This window comes from Lycorma delicatula, chromosome 5, assembly GCF_047948215.1.
Source record: "Lycorma delicatula isolate Av1 chromosome 5, ASM4794821v1, whole genome shotgun sequence".
Taxonomy (NCBI): Eukaryota; Metazoa; Arthropoda; class Insecta; order Hemiptera; family Fulgoridae; genus Lycorma; species Lycorma delicatula.
In genome coordinates this window covers 143760319-143777759 of record NC_134459.1, presented here as the reverse complement: position 1 = coordinate 143777759, position 17441 = coordinate 143760319, and the positions used below count along the sequence as shown (strand labels likewise).

General features: G+C 30.0%; 1 protein-coding gene across 3 annotated transcripts in view; it reads left to right on the top strand.

Annotated features, from left to right (window-relative positions):
* LOC142325451 (heat shock 70 kDa protein 12A-like) overlaps window positions 1-17441 on the top strand; it is an 88268-nt gene that overhangs the window by 30920 nt on the left and 39907 nt on the right. The window contains exon 1 of one of the 3 annotated variants that reach the window (XM_075367229.1): window positions 13763-13862. The exons of the other annotated variants lie outside the window; for them this stretch is intronic. The gene's annotated coding sequence lies outside the window, so the exon portion shown is untranslated. Of the gene's footprint in view, window positions 1-13762; window positions 13863-17441 lie in introns of those variants that run through there. 3 annotated transcript variants of the gene reach the window in all.

Sequence of the window (17441 nt, the reverse complement as noted above, 5' to 3'; positions counted from 1 at the left end):
CGAAAGATAGTTTCTTAAAAAAAGATTAAATTTTTATACATAGATAATTTTAAGATATTTTTATTTTATTTTAATTTTTTATCTCCAAAATATGGAATTCTTTCAGCGTAATGATATAGTTTGATGTCATTCCGATATTAAGATTATTTTTGGGAAAAAATTCTAGAGAATTGCTTGGAAAACCTTTTAATTTTAACAAAAACATTTATTTATTTTTATTTAGAAACAGATTTAATAAATTTGCGATTCTTACAATTTTTTTTTTTGTGGGCAGCACTTTATTTTAATAAAACTAAAAATTAAATAAACTTAATATAATAATAAAAGAGGATTCACTATAAATGTTTTTTGCATAATTTTATTTGTTTAACGGAAATTTAATTAATTCAATTTTTAATTAAGTATTATGTTAAGTTATATTTAAATTATGTTAAAAAATAGTTAACATTTTTTTGTGTTTTGCAATATAAAAAAATTACTAGATATATATAGTCCTGGTACCCAATTTATTCAGTTTTTCCAGGTCTCTCTCATTTTCTGTTTAGCCTCCGTAACCACCGTAAGGTATTAACTTCAGAGGATGAATGAGGATGATATGTATGACTATAAATGAAATGTAATCTTGTACAGTCTCAGGTCGACCGTTCCTGAGATTGTGATTTATTGAAACCCAACCACCGAAGAACATCGGTAGGTATCCACGATCTAATATTCAAATCCGTATAAAAGTAACTCTAATAGTAAGCATAGTTTTTCCAGGTCAAAAACCATAGCTCATCGGGTTGGATTAATGGTTTAACTTCTCATCGTAAATCAGCTGATTTCGAAGTCGAGAGTTGTAAAGTTCAAATTCTTTTATATAAATTTGAATACTAGATAGTGGATACCGGTATTCTTTGGTGACTGGGTTTAAATTAACCACACTTCTCAGGAGTGGTCGATTAAGACTGTACAAGACACTACACTTAATTCACATTCATACATGCCATCCTCATTCATCCTGTGAAGTAATACCTTATGGTTGTTCCGGAGGCTAAACAGAAAAAGAGAGAGAGGTCAAAAACCATAATAAATCATCACATTTATCCATAATTTAAATTTTAAGATTTTCAATTTGGCTTCATTTTACTCTTTAAAACAGAAATCGTGGCAAACGTTTTCGCCAAAATAAATCGAAAACAAAGCTTCTCTGGACTTGTCTTTATGTGAACCTTTTTCTTTATTTTATCTTGTAGGGTGTGTCCTGAAGTGAGACACTATGTATGAAGAGTAGAAACGCGCGCGCGCGTGTGTGCGCGTACATACACAAGCGCGTGTGCATACACAAATGTCATTAGGTTACGCTTATTAATACTTTATAAAGTAAAAGGGAAAGAATCACTTGCAATCTTGCAGGTCTTGCTAAACTGTAATACTACTCGTAGTATGCAATTTTAACACTTGAAAACTAGTTCCTGAAAAAGTTATGTTTATATTACGTGTATATGTTCATTTAAATTATACCTTATTCCATATTACAGAGAACGTAAAACAAAATAACTTTGTGGTGTTAGATAAATCGCCATTACTAGAGGAGAGAATATGACAGGGTATTCGTTATTTTCACATTTTAAAAGTAAATGTCGTGACTGAAAACGTTATAAGCAAGATACTTTCATTTATTTGCTCCCTTCTAGAAGGCTTCCAGCAGCTGAAACGGTATATAGTACGACGTACCTCGTGCTGCAAGTAGCCTTCTGTTTAGTTCTTTCACAGATAGTACGATCGAAGAGAAAACATTAATTTATCAATCGTGCCATTTATATTTAATATTGCTGAAAACGCGGACACGAATCACGCACTGCAAATGTTAACCGGTTTAAAATCAAGTAATGCATAATAAGATAGATAAGTTCTTAGAATAACTAAGTCGTAGTATTTTGTAAACATGAAATATTATTTTATACCGGATAATAAATGAAGGTTTGCACCTTATACACATTCAATTATTATAATAATACGTTAATAAAATTCATAAAACATATTTAAAGTTATGACTATAAGAATTATTAATCAACAGTTTTATGATTAAAAATAAGTAAATTTTATATTAACTAAAGTATTAATTCAAGATTATTAATAAGATCTTAATTTCTGTTACGTCACAGTTCATTAAGACAAGATAATACTTTTTTTACTTCCTTGTACGAATTAAAGGAAATATTGTGATCGCGAAAAATTTCAGATTTCAATGGAAATATCCATTTTGACCATCCCTGAATCAATTTTGACTAGTTTCAGCGTGACGTCTGTACGTACGCACGTATGTATCTCGCATAACTAAAAAACGATTAGCCGTAGGATGTTGAAATTTTGGATTTAGAATTGTTGTAACATATAGTTGTGTACCTCCTGTTTTGATTGCTATCGACTGGAACAAAAGTGTCCAAAAAATCTCAAAATCCAAAACATTGTGATTTTAGACTTTTTCTTAACTGCAGTAGTAATAAGCTCTCATGAGAGATTTTCAATGATATATCATAAACGGTACTTATTTTCATTGGTTCAAGTGTTACAGCCAAATAAGATTCAATAATAAGATTACAAGATTTCAATTAATGAAATATTGGATCTTACAAGGGGAAGGTACATCGGTTCAAATCCGACTTTTTTTTAACTTTTTTTTTCTTAATTTAAATATATTGATTTATTAATAACCTCTGATTGTAAAAAAAAAATGTTACGATGAATAATATTTCAATAATAACAACAAAAAAATATCAGAAGTTATTAATGAAATAAAATTGTATGTACTTTTCATTTTTTTTTCAAATGTGTATATGTAAAATTTAAGAGGCGGGTAATTTAATAGGCCGGGATGGTCTAGTGGTGACGCGTCTTCGAAAATCAGCTGATTTGGAAGTCGAGAGTTCCAGCATTCAAGTCCTAGTAAAGGCAATTTCTTTTATACGGATTTGAATACTAGGTCGTAAATACCAGTGTTTTTTGGTGGTTGGGTTTCAATTAACTACACATCTCAGAAATGGTCGACCTGAGATTGTACAAGACTACACTTCACTTACACTCATACATAACGTCCTAATTCATGTTCTGAAACACTACCTGACAGTAATTCACGGAGGCTAAACAGGAAAAAGGAGAGGCGTAGAAGGAAGTCATGTGGTGACCACATCAGATTTTTTTTTTCTTTTTAGACGGTAAACCTGACCGGGTATTTCTCTTTGGATCAAATGGTATTTACATAGCTTTATTTGTATAAAATGTTCAGTGCTAATATATAAAAATTCCTAGATCTTGAAACCTATTTAAAGTGATAAGGAACTGAACATTACAGCTGAAAAATTAATGATGGATTAATTAAAAGTAATAAATCTAACACATCTTCTACATTACGTTCCTGATGTGCTGCAGTATGATCGAAACAGTGAAGAAGGCAACTGGAAATCACTTCACTTATTTTTACTCCACCCCTCTCTTAAAAGCCATAATGGTACGCTTGATATTCTATAGCTAGAATCGTTAACTCACTGAGTTGGTCTAGTGATGAACGCGTCTTCCCAAATCAGCTGATTTGTAAGTCGAGAGTTCCAGCGTTCAAGTCCTAGTAACGGCAGTTACTTTTATACGGATTTGAATACTAGATCGTGGATACCGGTATTCATTGGTGGTTGGGTTTTAATTAGCCACACGTCTCAGAAATGGTCGAACTTGGGACTGTACAAGACTACCCTTCATTTACACTCAGACATACTATCCTCATTCATCCAACTAATACCTGAACCCAAGTAATTACTTCATCCTGAAGTAATTCCCGAAGGATAAAAAGGAAAAAGAAAGAGCTAGAATCGTTGGCGTTTTCGGCAGCGACTTTTTACTCGTATTGAGTCGGCTAAAACCTACGGTTACGGTACTTAACACGTACGTACGTGCATAAATACATAACGTGTCGAATTTAAAAATCTTCCGATTATTTTTTTAAAATATCACTTACTACTTAGTCTCTATATAAAAATAAAAAAGAACTAATTGTTTTTACCATTTTAACGATAAATTTGGGATGATAAAAACTACCATCCTTGAATGGATGAAGGAAAGCCGTGCTAAAACCTTGATGAGAGCAGCATCATAAAATACACAATTAATAATAATTTTTTTTTTAAATGCGATTAAAGTCCACATTAATTATTGAAATTATAAACCGTGTAAGATAATGTTAAAATAAATAAAAAAGAATATTAAATATAAAAAATATTTGCCAACTTAGAAGGTGTTAATGACAGTAATTTGAGCACATATTAATAAACTCGTTGAAGGGGATGAATTTAGTTTTTTAATTAATACTATTTTATTATTCATCGACAGAGTAGTACAGTTTCTGTAAAAAAATAATTTTATTTTAATTAAATTACTCTGAAGATTTTTCTAGCGATTCCAAGATTTTTTAAAAGTGTCAACTGAGGCGTAATAAGTAAATCGAAGTATTCTTTTGAGTTACACGAATACAATTCTGTTGTTTGCTTTAATAAAAGTGTACATTATTATTTTTTTTAGAATAAGTGACTATTCTTTTTAGCAAAGATTGCACATTTATAAATTAAAACACTATATCAATAATGTAAAACCCTGTTGCATATGTTGCACTTTCCAACAGCACGAAAGTTATAAATGTACCTTTAAATTCCTTTTTAATATTATTTATTTTTATTTAATATATTTTATTTTTATATCTTTTTAATTCCTAATCATCGAATTTATTGTAAATGAAAATCATTTCAAAGAAGGCAATTTTTTCATTTTTTCGTACACCTTTAGAAAATATATAATAATTAGATACAGATACATTGGAACGAATAATTCAAGTAATTCTTTAGCAGTCAATCGTGCTAGTAGAATGGTTTGAAAAATGTCTAAATTTTCGGGTACTGTTACTAGGTGCTTATATAATACAGAAAAGTTTCTTATGAGGCACACAGAAAAATTTAAGAAGCGTAATTCTTAAATAAAAAACACAATCAACAAATTTCCTACTCGTATTAGCGTTATAGATAAAAATAATAATAATAATATTTCTGACAACTGCTCGTAACACTACCTTAAGATTAATTTCTTTTACAAGAGTTACTTCACATAGAGTTACTTCACTCGGATGAAATATCAATAACATTTTTTTGAAAATAAAATATGACGACTTACTCAAATTATGAAAACAAAATTCGCACCTTCAATTCCTGGCTGAAATAGCTATTAATTTGAAATACTCGATAACTGGAAAAATTTCTGTTCTAAAACTCTTAAATTTTCTGTAGACAGGGGAAATATTAATAAACTTGTACACATTTTTTGCGTAAAAGTAGTCTAAAATGAGTATTTATTTGTCTTTAACTTTCTTACTTTTTTCTTTTTTAAAGATAAATCCCAATAATGAAATAAAATTGAAAATGTCAACAGAAAGAAAAAGTATTGAAAAATAACGTAAGATCTCCCTCGATTTTTTTAACTTTATTATAAAATACAGTTATTAATCTTAAGAACAATAAGAGAAGTTTAAAAGTCCACTACTTTTCTGTATTGTATTTTCTAATTAAATATCATTTGCTTCTTGGAGGTTTTGAATTTGTGTTAGGTATTTAATGAATTTTATAACAATAAATTTAAAACTATCAAAATGTTTTTTGATATTTTTATTTAATTAATATAAAATTGACATTAAATAAACCTCCTTTAGCAGTCTACCACAGGTCATAGTGCGTAGTGATTACAATCAAACAGGTTAGGTAGCTCGGATTATATTCTGTTCGAAGGAATACCATATAGAAGAGAGATTTTTATAATTTTTTCTGCTAGGTCTTTCTTGTCTTCTGCTCCTAAAAATATTATCGGACTTCGGAAATCAGTGGTTTTTACTTCCTTGTACGAAGCAAAGGAAGTATTGTAATCGCGAAAGATTTCGGTTTCCAGATTTCAATGGAAATATCCATTTTTACCATACCTGAGTCCATTTTGACTAGATTCGGCGAGACGTCTGTACGTACGTATATATGTAAGAATGTATCTCGCATAACTCAAAAACGACTAGCCGTAGGATGTTGAAATTTTGGATCTAGAACTATTGTAACTTCTAGATGTGCACCTCCAATTTTGATTGCACTCGACTGGACCAAAAGTGTCAACAAATTCCAAAATACAAAACGTTTTGATTTTGGACTTTTTCTTAACTGCAGTAGTAATAAGCTCTCATGGGAGATTTTCAATGATGTATCATAAATGGTACTTATTTTCACTAGTTCCGGAGTTATACCCAAATGAAACTTTAATTAATGAAATATTTGGATCTTACAAGGGGAAGGCACATCGGTTCGAATCAGACTCCATCTCCTTTTTTTAACTATTTTCTTTTTTAATTTAAATATATTGATTTATTAATACTTATTAACCTCTGATTGTAAAAAAAAATTAGAATGAATAGTAATTCAATAATAACAATTAAAAAAAGAAAAATATGTTAAAATATCAGAAGTTATTAATGAAATAAAATTTTATGTACTTTTCATTTAAAAAAAAAAATGTGTAAATCTAATTTAACATGCGTACAAGGAAGTCATATCGTGTCCACTCAGATTTTTTTTAAATTTAAATATATTGATTTATTTATCTCTGAATAATTATTAATCTCTGATTGAAAAAAAAAATTAATAAAAATCAAAGTTATTAGTGAAATAAAATTTTATATACTCTTAATTTATTTCAAAAATGTTTTCAGAGATTAATAATTATTAATAAATCAATATATTTAAATTAAAAAAAAAAAAGTTAAAAAAAGATATATTGTATATGAAGTCGGATTCGAACCGATGTGTGCATGGTTATGGCTCCGACACGTTCTCAATTACGCCACATGCTTAAACGGCGTGAAACAATATTATTATATAAACTAATATAAAATGCTGTTACGGACACCACAAAAATGTGACGTAATGTGGTATCCACCATAATGCAATTGTGTAACTGTCCACTTTATTAAAGAATTTATCGTATCTTACTTTCAAATGAAATAAGTTTAAATAAAGTACAGCAGAAAATGTGTATATCTAATTTAATAGGCGTACAAGGAAGTCATGTAGTGTCCACATCAGATTTTTTATTTTCTGGACGTAAATGAATATTTATACTAGAAATATAAGCCACCCATAAGATAAATACTCTGCTTGTTTCCACAGGAATATGCATTGTCATATTTTATCTGAATGCAAATAGAAAAAAGCTAGGTTGAATAAAAGGGGGAAAATACAATATGCAGAACTATATTTTTAAAAAGTATATATCTGGAAAGCATTGCATAAAACAGTTTTCTGTAATAATTTTTATCATAAATTATACTACGGATTCTGCATAATACATAAGTATACCCTATTGATTTCTTATCGATATTCGTTATTTTTACTTGTTTTAATTAGTCTTGTTAACTTTAAAACCGAAAACTAATATGATCAAAAGTATATATTTTAAACCTTTACACAACGGCTGTTTATTATAAAGAATATATTTACAACAATCATCCAAGAGTAGCGTTTTCACTTTGACAATACCAAACGGTATTAAACTTTATTACAAATCATTTTTTTTTTTGACGTTGTAAAGTAACCCTAACTTGAAAAACATAGGAAAAGATAAATACTTGGTATTCCCATGATTATGTATCTTACAGCAAAATATGTAACGCCGCGAATAGTGCAAAAAATGTCATCACATGTTTTTCTTTCGACCAAATCGCATAATTCGGCTGAAAAAAAAATCAATTATTTTCAAATTTTAGATAAGTAAATTTTTTAGCACGGAGTTACAATCATTTGATAGGAATTCGTTCTCTTTTTACAAAAATGAAATTAACAGAAAAAATATATACTTAAAACGAATTTTATTTATAAATCATACATTTTATATAAGATGCCCAGCACAAAATACAAAATAAAACGTTTTAAAGACACAGGCTTATTATCTTAGAAATTTACGGTATTTATAATTGAGTTATTTAAATAACACTGTCGGTTGATAATCAATGATTTTTATTAGTTATAAAAAGTAGGCGCCATTAAATCGATTTGCAATCAATTTGCAACCAATGTTGGATCGACTCATAAATTTCCAGACCTTAGTCGTGAATCGAAAGCGAAACCTTCAATGTAGGATATTATATTATTAATCTATAAACTTAAGTTATAATTAATTCGGGTAAAATTAATTATTATAAATGTTTAATCCTATTTAAATTCGCATAAATTAAAAATAATTTTTTTAAATATAAAAAATACGAATAGTTTTAAGAAAGAATAATTTCTAATAAGAAATAAATAAACAAATTTTAATTTTATATAATACTAGATCGTCAAAAAATAAAAATTATTGAACCTATTAAAAATAAAAACACAAAGAATAAATTAGCAGAAACACTTAACAAATTTTATTCCCATAGTAATGTTTAAAATATGAGAAACGCTAATTAAATGGGAAGTATAAATACTCAACAATATGATCTGCAAAAAAATAATTACTTTTAAAAAAAATTATATAAATAAACGAGCATAGTTTTTCACCCATCCCTACTTCATTTAATTTATTAATGCATTTAATGTAGATTATAATAAAAAATGTGTAAAAATAACTTATAAATAATAGAGCATTTATTGGTATTGCAGACTACAATTATGAAATCATAATCTCTCTCGGATAATTATTTGAAGGTTTGTAGAACACAACTTTCCAAACAGAATACGCTTCATCAATTATAATAATATATTTTTATCATAAAATCCTACCTCGAAGTTTAAATGAACCGTTAATTTTTTATTATTATTAAAATCATAAGATTTCTTAATAAATGAAATGATAAACAGAAAAAAATTTTATATAAAGAGATATATATATATATATATATATATATATATCTCCGTCTTTATATAAAATCTTTTTCTGTATGTTTTTATATGCGTATAAATGTGTGTAATTTAAATATTGCGCCATCCGACTAGAACAGTCATTTTGGGAGCATAGGATCGGTGACCCCGACCCTCAGTGGTTTCAGCTTTCTCCTATCTGTTTAAAGTAGAACCCCGATCTACGATCATTCTCTATAACGTGTCTTAATCTACTAAAAATAAATAATTAACGGTTCGCTTAAAGAAAAAGGATATTTATTGTTGCCTATTTGCTAATCCTTGCAGTACTAACACAACAATCAAACGGTTTCATTCATTCCCTTGACCTAAAATTCTCTCCTTTCTTCTCGATGAATACACGTTAGTCGTATCCCAATGCTCCTCTAACTAATTCATTTTTACTATATTTTATAATCCAACACAGTATTTTTTTCTTTTAACATGAACGAAGAACTTCTTTTGGACTTAACTTTTTTCTTAAATACCCATTTTCTTTAATATTTCGTGTCCTGTTCACTAACATTTTTTTACAATATTTTATCTTACATCAACTTTTTGTGGGATATTTTTTACCGCGCTATTAATTTGTCTTATATAGTGTACAGTAGTACAGTACTTTTAATTTATTTTTGCTGTAATTATTCATTTTTGTCGAATAAATCGACTCAATCAGGATAATTAACGTTATGTCCGTAAGCATACAAAGTTTAATTATATAATAACAATTTTTTTTTTTTAAAAAAGAGAAATCCACGAAAGGCAATTACTTTAAAAAAAAATTAAATTAAATAGGCCAAAATATAAAATTTTTCATTCAAAGATAACTAGTATTGTAAAAAAATTCCTTTCGGCACGCCGGAAAGCGGAGGTAGATTTCACCGGGGCAAAATAGGGATAGGCGAACTCGGATTTTACGAGCTCGTATCAAACATTACTTTCCACGTTTTACGGACACTACGTTTTCTCATTAGACTACAAGCTATTGCTAAATTTTTCAAGACTTCCTTACGATTCCTGACCCTATTAAGGGAGCTATGATTTTTTTTGTCCTTGAAACCCCATTTTTTCCACCCCTTGGCCGTTATTCAAAGAACAGTAGGAATTTAAAACGAATTCGATATTTTACTTAATAAGAAACTTAGCGATATGTTGTTTTTACTGGGTTTTTTTTGGTCTTGGTCATCCCTTGCCGTAAGGGTTGGTTTTATCAAAAATTGTTTCAGACAAATGTTTCAGATAATGTTTAGAGGACTAACTTCCACTTTAAACCAATTCGACACTGTGCCTATTAAGGAAGGGATTCTTTTTGTCTTCGAAACCCCATTTTTTCCATCCCCTGGGCTAATGGTTGGTTGGAACTTAAAACGAATTCGATATTTTACTTAATAAGAAAGTTATAGCGATATTTTTTTTTTGAAATAGCTCCCCCATGGTCCGATTTTGCTCGTTACTTAACTCGACCGAGATTTTGGATCGTTATATTTTATGTATCAATTTGAGAGTGATCGGCGCAAAACTACAGCAATTATCGTGTCCACAAGAAAGTGAAATATATATACATATAAACTTATGGACCGACGGTGGTTTTGGGGTCTGGCGGATGTGAAACGTGAAGATAACGATCGAAATTTTCCGGAAGTCGAATCATAATACCCATTAAAATAGGTAGCTTTCTTATGAAATCTACCTAAAAAAAAAAGGTAAAATATGATTCTACGAATGCTGCGAAGAAAATAATTCGTGAAAATATTTTTAACCAAATTAAAATCAAATTTTAACACAACGACTAACTACCGACGTAATCGATTCTTGCGTTTCAATGTTAAACTGAAGAACCATTATGTGTCATTAAGGGATGATTTGATCTAATTAGAAGACCAGTAGGATGATGCGGTAATAAAATAATAGACGAAACTGCAAATAAAGATGCTTCGTGCGCTAAAAACTTAACGAACAAGCTAGTTTAAGTAGTAAAGGAAAACGAGTATTAAGACGTTTGATATTCAATCCACTTAAATAGGTTTAAACAGATTCGCTAAAATAAGACTACGTTGGAATCTTTCCCCATCGTTGATTTGACAAAGAAGTATTTTAACAGCGAAAGACCGCTTTTGAAATATACTTTAAATAGCTACGGATTAAATCTATTAAGAACATCTGAATTTTAAAAATCGTTCAAATTTTAATCGATTAGGATATATGAATTCGGTAAATGTTTTAAACAATTCGGAAGGACAGATAAATTTCATGATTATTAAGGACAATGTTATAATGAAACAAAACCTTCTATAAAATAAATCGAGGCCACTTTTAGCACATAAAGAAATCTATCTGTATTAAAAAAAGCCGGCAAAGAGTTATAAAACTTTTCCGATTTTACCCTTGACAGATCTTATTTCAGATAAACCATCCGGCTCGAGGGGTCGTGAAACGCTGACATTGCCAAAAAAACCGAAAATGAAATTTTGGACCGATCTTATATACATTTTCTTTATAGCTATAGCTGGTATATAATAGCAATAGAGAGCTATAGCCGGGAAAGTTAAAATTACTTTCGTTATTAATTTTATTACTGTACTGTAATACTCTTCGTAATGACCTTTACTTAAAACTTAATGTTGATAAATATATATAGCTTTTATACAACGTAACAACTGTTACAAAATGTTAACTCATATGCATTACAATTAATTTTTTTTTTTTTTAAGTAGCTCAAAAGAATACTTACACTGTTACGTAACCGATAAATCATCCATTGTTATATAACCAAGCTTTATCTCACCGTTTACATTACCTGCAACAAAACAATTAAAATATTACAAAATGCCTGCGAAATTCATGGATTTAGATAAAGTAATCCACAAAAAATTAAAAAGTGAAGTAAATTACATCATCTTACTATCGATTAGCCCATGCCTGTATATATAATCCTAGAAAAAATATTTTAACATTAACTCTTCATATTTAAAACGAAAAAACGTTAGTTTTTACTGCAAAATAATTATTCTATAAATACTAGGCTCGGCTGATAAATTTTGCACACTAGCGTGCTACACGGAAACAAAAAGTACTATCGAGTTGGACGAGGCAGTACATGATTTACCTTGTTCTGCCTCTTCCTTGTACATCCGATTTACAGTCGGCGAACAAAGATTCTTCTTCCTTCTTGAAAACGTCAATACTATTAAAAAAAAAATCCCTTTCAGCACGCCGGAAGGCAGAGGTAGAGTTCACCGGTGCTAAATAGGGGATAAAAAAGATCTTCACCTTAAAGTTAAGAAAAACTTAACATTTACTCAATACGATAATGATTGCATGTGAAAAAAGTTTCACATGTTTAACATACGACAAGGTTTAACATACGACAAGTTTAACATATCTTCTTACAATTCCAGCAACATTTTGGTCATTCCTTGCCATAAGGGTTGGTCATATCAAAAAATTGATACACACAAAAGTTTTAGGAAATGTTTAGAAGACTAACGACCATTTTAAACCGATTCAATACTGTACCTATTAAAGAAAGTATGACTTTTTCGTCTACGAAACCCAATTTTTTCCACCCCATGGGCTGTAGTTGGTGATATCAAAAAACTTTACTTAGATAAGTTTTAGGCCCTTATCCAAAGAATAGTAGGAACTTTAAAGGAATTCGATATTTTACTTAATAAGAAAGTTATAACGAATTTTGTTTTTTCGAAAAATCCCCCCATTTCCACTCCCATGGTTCGATTTTGCCCATTAGCAAACTCCACCGAGATTATGTGTTTTTATATTTTATGTATCAATTTGAAATTGATTGGCGCAAAATTACGGCAGTTACCGTGGTCACAAGAAAGTGAAATATATATATATAAACTTTTGAACTGACGGTGGTTTTGAGGTCTGGGGGATGTGAAACGCGAAGATAGGTCGAAATTTTCTGAAAATCGAATTATGGTATCCATTCCAATAGGTAGCTTTCTTATGAAATTTACCTAAAAGAGAGCGACTTCGTTGCAGACTTTATTGTTTTTAAATACATCTCGTCAAAAGAGCTAGCTGACTGCTGTATATAACGAAAGAAACAAAATCTTCGATTAGACACATGAGGAACGCTAACTGGTTCGAAATATCAATCTCTTGACAGACTTACAAACATACATCACCATTCTGAACCGCTTTTCTTGCCTTTTTTGAATTGTCGCTTTTTTCGATGCCTGCAACCATCGTCATACATCAGAAAAACTTCAGCTTAGACCACGATAACACACGAAAGAAACCAATCTTCTCTGGACGGCTTCAATTTTATCGCTGGTATCATTCCTTTTGTAATTCCAAATCATGGAGTACCGGTCAAAAAACGGTACTCAAGTACCTTTTTCAAGTACCGGTCGAAAAACGGTAAAGTAAAACCGTTAGATGATGTTTGCTGACGAATTGGTGACAGACCCCAAGCAATAACTCCAGATGCCTCCTAGATTTGGCGATAATCTTCCCAACATGATTTATATAAAGTAACTTTGCTACCAAAGTGTACACCCAAAACACATATTATCTACTCGTTAAGTATATTTTTTTTGTCTGAGTTGTTATATCGACAGTTAACTACCGTGGTTTTTACGTGAAAAGATAATAACCTCAAGCTTGTCTAGATTATAATAATCGTTCTTTCTTTTCCTGTTTAGCCTCCGGTAATTACCGTTCAGGTATTACTTCAGAGGATGAATGAGGATTATATGTATGAGCGTAAATGAAGTGCAGTCTTGTTTAGTTTCAGGTCGACTACTCCTGAGATGTGTGGTTAATTGAAACCCAACCACCAAAGAACACCGGTATCCACGATCTAGTATTCAAATCCGTATAAAAGTAAATGCCTTACTAGGAACTGAACGCAGGACTTCCAGATCAGCTGATTTGGGAAGACGCGTTCACCACTAGACCGATCCGGTGGGTAGCTTATAATAATATAGACATTAATATCGGTATCGTTTAACAAAAATATTGATGAATATATATTTAAGGAAAAATCCCGGTTCCTGCTGTAATTTATATTCTCAACTTAGTTAAAGAAATAAATACCATGCATTTCTCACAAGAGCTACAGAAAACAATTTCGTTTTTTTGGTCCTTCACCTTATATGCCTCTATCTTTCTAATCACTGTAATATATGTAAGGCGAGGTACAGATGGCACTGATTAGAATTACTTTCTCTGAGATTAATGATTTTTATTACATAGCCGGTTTCTGTGGTCAACCAAGTGAAGTTTTCAGCTGTAGAGGTAAACATTACCTGCATTTCGATAGACTTTTTTGATAGCAACAGCCCAAAAAAAATCACTTTATACCTTGCTTTCTTAAAAGCCTGACAAGGGATATTTGTTTTACTTGGGAAAGTCCATGCCATTTTTAGAAGTAACTTTATCTCTTGTCAGGTTGCCTACAACTAGTACGTTTATGGCAACTAGCATAAAATGTATTGGGTGTAGACAGTAAGTTTGTTAGATGCCATACAATTTTGATACAAATAATTTTGAAAGGAACAAAATTATTCCCTGAGAATCGGAATTCTTTTATTTAGAAAATATGAATGTATAAAATGCCGTGCAGTACATTATGATGTTACAGATTTTATCAGAAGGAAAAGAGTTTTCAAAAAAAAAAATTGTTGACTGGTTAATAGAAATGTTTATTTAGATTTTTTTAAATGTAAAATTTTATAATTTTTTTTATTTTTATTTCCTAACGTAAGTTAATGATATAAGAACACAATTCACACGTGACAGACCCCTCAGCATTGGAATTTCATAAGTATTATGTAAAAGACTAAGTTCTAAATATTGCTTCGAGAACATATATTAAATACGTATTAAAATAAATTATAAACAAAATAAGGAGATATTTAGAAGCCGATTTAAAGGATAAAGACACTACAGAGTAAAAATAATGATTGATCATACAGAAGATGGGCTAATGTCTTTTTTTATCGCATTTATGTAATATTACTTCTTTATTCTGTTTTTTGAAAAATTCAAATTTTCCGTTCTGATTATAAACTAGGTCCTCTTTTACAAATCCGTTTACAGATCCGAGTTTGTAAGTTAAACCCCTTTTTTCAAAGATTCGAATATTAAATAAACCTTTTAAATATTTAAAATCACATAAATCTTGTCAATATTTTAAGAAAGGTGTGTACTAATTTTAATAAAAAACCGTATTTTATCTTAATAACCTTTTATAATAACTAATTAATCGTTTTTTACCGTTTTAATTTATTCAGTTATTTTTATTATAATTACTTTAACGTTAATGGATGGTTACAAAAAAAAATATATTAAATAAATAAAAACAGGAAAAATACTGATTCTTCAGCCACAGACGTAAATACGTATTATACTCCAGGATGTATATCTTAAGAAACCATCGCATCGTTTAGTTAACACTACAATGACGTCACATATACACGCTTCGTCTGCGATATCGTTCCGCTTGCTCCAATGACAGAGAAGTATGAACACGTTCATGACCGACCTACCAAATCAAACGAGCCAACAAAGCTTCGTTGGCCTGAAAATAAGAACGTAAAGATGGTATAGTATTTTTATTGCTATTATGTTTTTTGTTATATGCATATCTTGAACTGTAAAAGCTCCCATGCGTTTTGTGGTTATGACCTTGTGATTCAACACCCGTGACCAGGAATAAATAAATATATATATAATATATGCATGTGTGCATCCTAAATACCTCAATTTATTTCTTCATACGTCTTCTTATAGATGTATAGTTTTCAATACATTTGTAGCTTAGAATATTACACTATTATGTCGAATTTATTTTATTTTTTATCTTTTTTGTATTAATGGATTTCATCTACACGCATATTTATGGATAGTAAACGTTCTTTTAAGCGATTTCAATTCTATCATTTTGTGTATTAAGGATTGAATAACCTACTAAGACGCATAACATTTTGACATTAATAGATATTTTATTATGTATGTTATACCAACATTTTGTGATAAAGTTTCGAATATGAATCAACAATATCGACGCTGACAGCCGTGTACATCTAATAATCGGACAAATGAAATACAGAACTGTTTCCTTCCGTATTTTTTTCTTTTATATTATTTGAAATAATAAAAATATATTTTTAGTTTAAATGAATTTAATTTAACACACACACACACACACACACACACACACACACACACACAGACACAGACACAGACAGACAGACAGACAGACAGACAGACAGACAGACAGACAGACAGACAGACAGACAGACAGACAGACAGACAGACAGACAGACAGACAGACAGACAGACAGACAGACACACACACACACACACACACACACACACACACACACACACACACACACACACACACACAGATATATATATATATATATATATATACACTTAATAATCTGAACTTCGTGATTTAATGACTGCGATCCCGTCTTTTATCTTGCAGATAAAAGACGGGATCGCTGTTTTAAATTCAAATTTAAAACCTTCCAGATTTTAAATTTGAATTTTCATCAGATTTGAATTTTCATACGCTAAAATATCACCTCTTGTCTCTAACCCTTGGAAAAAATATTTTTTTAACTGTATTTTATAAGAATCTGTTTTGAAAAAAATGTTGACTTAATAATAAAAACATTTATTTCTATTTTTTTTTAATAAGCGGAGTGGTAGTACCTCGTCGTTTTATCCGGAGGTCCTAGATTCGAATCCGGTCAGGCAAGGAATTTTTCATTTGCTATAAATTTCTATTTTCATATTCCCACGCACAAGCTTCTTCCGTGGTAAATTATATTCATCATTACAAAAAAAAAAGAATTAAGTAAAATTTTTTAATTTTTATTTTCTGCAATCCTAAGAAGTAAGCTGTCTTAAATTAAGATACAAGAACATAATTCACGTGTGACAGACCACTCAGCATTGGAATTTCATTCGTTACTTATCTCTGAAACAATAAAATTTTATAATTAATTTATTTAATCGGTCTTTATTTCCTACTTCTAAATATTCGTTGAAGATCATCAAGAATGTAAAAGCACTGAGTCAGAAAGAGTTGATTTTTATGCTTCTATTCTCCTATGAATCGCTTATAAAAGTCTTTTTCATACATAAAGTACGAAATAATGCACATTATAAATATTAAAGAACAGTACATTTTCATTTCTTAAATACTTCGGAGTATAAGGTATACCTAGGAGAATTTCAAATCGAGAAGTTTGCAAGCAACTTGCTTTTTATCGGCAGAACCGTGAGTTTGGCAAACGTAAGATCATAAGATAAGTAAGTAATTTAAGATAACCGTAAATTTCATATTAACAGGTTTACTAAAAATTCTGTACTACACGCAGATGAATATGGTGGTTGGCAATAATTTTAAAAACAGCAATTTAAAACAAATCAAAAGGAAACTACTACGAATTGTATATGTTTTTATTCGCATTTTAAAAGGTTGTCCCAATTCTCATGGATAACGGATGACGGTTTCTAGAATGT